The sequence below is a fragment of the Alligator mississippiensis genome, chromosome 6 (genome assembly GCF_030867095.1).
Source record: "Alligator mississippiensis isolate rAllMis1 chromosome 6, rAllMis1, whole genome shotgun sequence".
NCBI classification, from domain to species: domain Eukaryota; kingdom Metazoa; phylum Chordata; order Crocodylia; family Alligatoridae; genus Alligator; species Alligator mississippiensis.
Window position 1 is genome coordinate 57,358,871 of NC_081829.1, and position 6,377 is coordinate 57,365,247.

Here is a 6,377-nt window from a genome sequence, read left to right on the forward strand (position 1 = left end):
CGTGCAGGCGGCCCCGGCCCCGGCCCCGGCCCCGGCCCCGGGGCTGCAGGACGAGCAGAGGCAGAGCCGAGTTTCCCGCCTTTCCCCGCCCTGGCGAAGCAGCGCTGTCACCGAGGCCGAAACAGTGCTAGGGGCTCGGGTTTCTTGGGGCAACACCTGCACGGGCACCTCAAGACCCGCGACTGAGCCACAGTCTCTTCATCCTCTTATTGAGGGATGGCTCCTGCCATCCTCTCGCGTCCCTCCCAACCTGGAGAGACGGAGCTCGGCTGGGATGGACGAGGCAGTCTCCGTGGCCGAGGCAAGTGCCCTGCCTCTGTTCAAGGCTGAGCTCTGCTGCAGCTCACGGATGGGTGGAGAGTCCGATTGTGGAGCCGCGCGTCTGTCCGGAGAAGCTGCAGGTCTTTCTGCAGGGGAGAGTAGGCCGGAGGCTGGGATTCTCTCCCTTTCCTCCCTCTGCTTTCTCCTCGCTTCGACAGCAAGATGCTTTACCTCAAACGGTCGACTACTTGGTTAAGGTTGCTGCACCTTTGGGGCCAGTTGCCAGCCAGCTCCTCCCAGCTCTTGATGTTGACATCCGTTTTCTTGAGATCTGCCTTCAATGTGTCCTTGTAGTGTTTCCTCTGGCCACCGCAAGATCTCAGGCTCTTGTTTAGCTGGAAGTAGAGCACTTGTTTTGGAAGTCAAGAGTCAAGCATCTGCATGCATCTGGTCCAGATAAGTTGCTGCTTGGGGATCACTGACTCAGCATGCTGTACGCTGTCCTGTGCCACATTGTTCCACTTATGGCGCAGAAGCCCATATCTTAGGGCAGGGCACTCACCACCTCTTGGATCTAATCATACACTTCCACAGAATTGGGCACTAAATATGGGGCCTTGAAGGCTTGGATGGGAAGGTGCTCTTTTTGGGTTGACTGGTGAGAGCACGGGAAGAAGACCAACACACTGCGCTCCACTTGCATGTGGACTGGATAAGGTCATGCATTGCTGGAATGCGCAACTGCCCTAGTTTCTTGCCTACTGCTTGCCTTGTAACAACCATTGTTTATCTGCCTGTCAGGTAAACAGTTTAGGTGCACAGCATCTTTCAACCCTACCCTTAACTTTGTAACTTAATGGTACTCCTGGTAACTGCATGGGAAGTGGATCTGTCACTGTGTCTTGTTACAGTGATGTATTTAGCCGTGCTGGTCCAGGAATTATGCCAGAGGCAAGGATTTCTTCAGCTGATGTCGTTTCTTGGCCCAACTGCATAGTTGGGATAGAGCTCCACAAGACTTTGCATGCAATGCATTCTTCTTCAGATCTGATTTCTCCCTAAGGAATCCATCCTTGATCTTGATCTGTTTGATCTTTGTGCTTTCTTTTCCCTAGTGGGCCTTTATTCCATGAAACATAGGTAGAAGCTCTGATTGTGAACCAATGGTTGGGGCCACCAGAAGTATCATTTTCCAAGATGGCATTCCATCCGGGAAGAGCACACGCCAACTGTTGAAACTTCCTTAGCCTGACAAAGGGTTTTTGAACCCGAAAGCTTGCTTAATAATTGTTTTCCAACTATTTAAGTTGGTCTAATAAAAGATACCAGATTCACCCAAAGAACCTTGTCATTTTCCAAGTGAAATGAGAAATCCAGTGCTTTTCCCCAAAATAGTGGCATTCTCCTGAGTGTCCTAGCAGCATTCCAGTACATGTCATTGTGTTCTGCCTCCCTGAATGCCCTACACTTTGCATTGAAGAGAGGATTAGTCACTTCCTGTTCCAGTCAGCTGTGCTGTCAAATTTATTCACAACTGCTGGCCTGTAACACTGCACCTCAGCTTGGTGGACAAAACAATCCTTCTCTGTAGTTTGCACTTTGAGATCCTTCAGGAGGAAGAAGCCCAACAGAAACGTAAAGATATTATCAGTACAACAAATCCCTAATTTTTAATTTTCTCTTTTATTCTTTCCAGATCTTGCTTGCATCTGCTACTTTCAGTTTTTCTGTTTCTTCCTCTTTCAGGCTACACAACTTCTTGTCAGCTGGGAATGGCAGAAGTAAACTTCTGCTTCAAATCTTTCCCCTCACTCTTGAAAGAGAACCTTATTATTTATGCACCAGGAAACGCAGCCAAGATCAGGGGCCAGTTGTGCTGAGCACTGTACAAACACACAGTATGGGCCAGTCCCTGTTCCAACTGTCATACAATCTGAAGAATGCAAACCACAAAGACTAATGCACGCTTACATCAGACAAGTAGACAAAGGATGGGAGGGGAAGCAGAGGCATGGAAAAGTGAAGCATGATTTTTTTCCATCCTCAGATAAAAGCCTATCTTCATTATTTTTAAGATCCTGAATGTATGCAGTCAAGGTTGGATGATGGTTGACTTCACTGAAATCAGTGGAATTCTTGTACGTGAGTATCTGCAGGATTGGTAATTAAGATTTTAAAGCATATTCTCTCTTTTTGAAAAAATCTGTGTTAATAGCAGCTTGGGTTACTAAAACTGATCTAGCTTAACATACCTAACATACTGTCACTGTTCCTTTATTTTGATGGAAGCCAGTAAACAATTAGTAGGGATAACATGGAATGTGACATTTATATTAACTCATTGCTTGAACGCAGCTTTCTTACCTCACTACTTTTCCCTGAAGCTCTCTAAACTCTCTGAAAAGTTTGATGAGATTTTACTAATTTCTGCTACATTCAGTTTGAACCAGGCAAACCAAAAGTCTCTTAACAAGACTACTTGTGTAGCAGTCTCCAGTTACATTTTACTTTTTGCCATTTGGTGCTATTAATAATTATTTTATGAGAAGCTTCAACCATCCAATTAAGAAACAAAAAATACCTACCATATCAATACTAAAGAAATAACAAACGGAAATTTACAAATAATTCAAAGGCTTTTCTTTCAGTTTTTTGGTGAATATTTTGGATATATTTACAGAAATTAATAAACAATTCAATTATAGAAGGAAGGACTCAATTTATGAGGAATTTGATTTAAAATTAATAAACCCTTGTAAAAGAAGAACCACAAAGAGGAGAGCTGGAGTTTTCAAAAGAAAATGGATTTGGTTTCACTTCAAGACTATGGTAAACCCCTGTCCCAAATGCTTATGACCTGAAATACATTCTGTCCTGCGTTAGGTGGCTGCACATTGTAAAGAAGGGAGATTAATTCTTCATCATTATTCATTATACTTCCTTGAACACGTAATGGAGTTGAATTTCACTGTAAAGTTACTGATTCGCCTCTGTGTTAAATTTAAACCAGCCACCTTAAGGCAATGTGAAATTGTTAAGGAAAGCATCATTTATCCTGCTTAGTGACTCTCTCTCCCCCTCCTCTTTCTAGTTAGAACATTTTCCCTTCTCTCTTTAGACTGCACATTTACCTAAATATTAATAAATACAGCCAAATTGCAAAACTGTAGAACAGAAGAATTGTAACATCTGTTTTTCACCAAAAAATGGATTGTGAGTTCTTAGGAGATCTCCTACTTCTCTACTTGTAGATTTTTATTTTGGAAGAACTCAAAAGCAGTCAGGATTGGTGTCTTTTGTGATAGGTACTGTATAAGTATTTGAGAAAAGACAGTCCTGCCTCAAAGACTTCACAGTCCAAGGGAGTCATTTTGCAAAGACTTAAATACATTAATAGCTTTACTCACATGAAAGTAATGACCTGCAAGCCCTGATGAGTCAGACCTCTAATATATGTACTTAATTTTAGGAAAGAGTAGTTCTACCAGAGTCACAGGGATTACATATGCAAGTAAATTTACTAATGTGTCAACATTTGCAGAATTGGTCCCAAGCTGATCAGGTGCAAATCTTTTAGTTTTTTCCTTTCTTTTCATATTAGTATTTATCATTCCCTATTTTTAATCTCCATGATTATTTTAACCTTCGATGTTTACTGAAGTTATTTATGCTAATTTTTTCTTCTGTTTTTGCCTACAGCTAAATTAACAATTTGAGTTGGGGCTGGATCACGAACTTTTTATCACCCAGTGCGCCAGTGAGCCATATTCAAAGACCTCACAGGAAGTGACATCACATCAGGAAGTGATGTCACATGACCTTTGACACCAATGAAGTTGCAGGAAGTGACAATGAAATGGGTCTGCTCCACAGGCATTTCTTATGTTTTTAATTTTACTCTATCTTCTTTCACTGTGCCTGAAATATGCAGAACTCTTTCATTCTCTGGCTGCAGAAGACACAGGTGATCAAGGCACATCAGGTGAAAAAAGTCTGCATCACAGTACAGTCCTGTTTCACTAGTACTATTTCAGTTTGTACCCTTGGAGTAAATCTCCAAGACAAGAAACATGTTGGCTGTTTGGCACAGCTCTCCAGTGCTGCAAAAATATGTATACCAAGGCAACAGACAAACTAGATGTACTAAATAAACAAATAATACTCATATTTAATAGGACAAATCCATGGAAGTCAATAGGAGTGTAACACGGTACTGTCCCAGGGGTGGCCGTGACATCCCTGGAGCCCCCCCGAGCCCTGGTCACCTTTATGTTCTTTGGGCAATCAACTCAAAAGGTCCCAGAGCTCCCCAAGCTAGATCGCATATTCTTGAACATAGGCGTCACTACTCTTTGACTTCATGGCTAATCACCTGGTCTTCTCATCTCCCCTCCCCTCACTGCCGGCTAGGGCCAGCGAGCTGACCCTGTCCTCCTCACCACTGCCACGCTGCTGCAGATCTGCGTTCTGCCGTCGCAGCCCTGCCAGCGCTGTCTCCGCTGCTGTGGCTCCGTGGCTCTGCCGGTGCTGCCGCTGCCACCTCAGCTCTGGGCTCCGCTGCCATGGCTCCACCAGTGCTGCCGCTGCCACCGCAGCTCCATGCTCCACGGCGGCCCTGCAGCTGCTGCCATGGCTCCATGCTCTGCCACCGTGGCTGCGCACCGTCGCGGCTTTGCGCTTCACGGCAGCGGCGGCAGTGCCACCGCCACTGTGGGCCAGATAAAATGGCTTGGTGGGCCACATGGTGGCCTGTGGGCCATATGTTGGACAAGCCTGGTTTAAATGTTACCTTTTCTATATCAATTCATTTTTTAGATATATGTTTATTCTTGCATTTCACTATTTAATGCTAGTGTTGCCATCTTTTTAAAATAATGTAATCTTATAAAACATATTAGACTTCTAATATTAAGTAGGCATAATATAAATCAGGGGTATCAAAGATATGGCCTACAGGTTGGATCTAGCCTGAAGAGCCTTAACATCCAGCCTGTGGTGCCACTTGTGGGTCTTGACTGGCTTGGCACGCTGTATGAAGTACACATTGGCCCCAGTACCTCATATCCTTTGTGGCACATGAAGCAGATCCTGTGCATGCTGCTAGATAAATTATTTCATCTAGTCTGGATGAAGTCAATGCATGTGCTAGAGGCAGCCTGCAGGGTGGTTCAGTCTGGGGCACATGCTGCATTGCAGCGCTTGTGCCGGACTAGCCCAGCACGTTGTATCTGGCTCACGAGGCTGTCTGGATAAGGCCTCTGGGGCCTAATGAATTTGATACCCCCCAGATTTGATACCTGGGAAGCCCAGGTAAGCATCAACATCCTGGGAGTAGGGGGGCACAACTGTCCTGGGAGTGGGAGGGAGGCACGTGCACCCTCACGAGTCCTGGGAGTAGGGAGCCACAACTGTCCTGGGAGTGGGAGGGAGGCACGGGCACCCTCAGGAGGCCTCAGGTGCCTCTACAATAATGCTTGTAGTATGGGGGATAAGCAGGAGGAACTGTGCCTCCTGATTGCGAATAAGAACCCCGACTTAGTAGGGCTCACAGAAACCTGGTGGGACCCTACCCATGACTGGGCGGTGGGCATTCAGGGATACACCCTATATAGAAGTGACAGGACAGAGGAAAAGGGGGGGGGGGGATAGCGCTGTATGTCAAAGAGCACCTCACTTCATCAAGGATTAGCTTCGGGTTAGAGGAGGGTTGGGCAGAGACACTTTGGGTCAAACTACAAGGGGGGCACGGCAAAAGGGACCTTACAGTGGGTGTCTACTACAGACCACCCAACCAGGGGGAAGAGTTCGACCAGGACTTCTCCAGTTAGCTTATGGAGGCGGTTAGGTCAAGGGATGTTATTGTCCTAGACATTTGCTGGGAGGAGCAGACAGCCAGGTCTGACTGCTCGCGTATGTTCCTGGCTGTATTGCAGGACCTTTACCTTATTCAGGAAGTGCACAGCCCCACTAGGGGTAACACCTTGCTGGACCTGGTCCTGGCCACGTGGGATGACCTGGTGAGGGGACTGCAAGTCCTTGACCACCTGGCCAATAGCGATCATCACCTGCTGGATTTCACTATACAATGCAGGGTGTCAAGGGCTTACACCAAGGCT

At 46.0% G+C, this 6,377-nt stretch overlaps 1 long non-coding RNA gene across 1 annotated transcript; it reads left to right on the forward strand.

Annotated features, from left to right (window-relative positions):
• Positions 1-3: 3 nt before the first annotated feature.
• On the forward strand, positions 4-4,433 carry LOC132251177 (uncharacterized). Its single transcript, XR_009463053.1, has 2 exons — positions 4-2,403; positions 3,961-4,433. It is a non-coding gene; the product is annotated as an uncharacterized LOC132251177 (long non-coding RNA).
• The last annotated feature ends 1,944 nt before the right edge of the window (positions 4,434-6,377 follow it).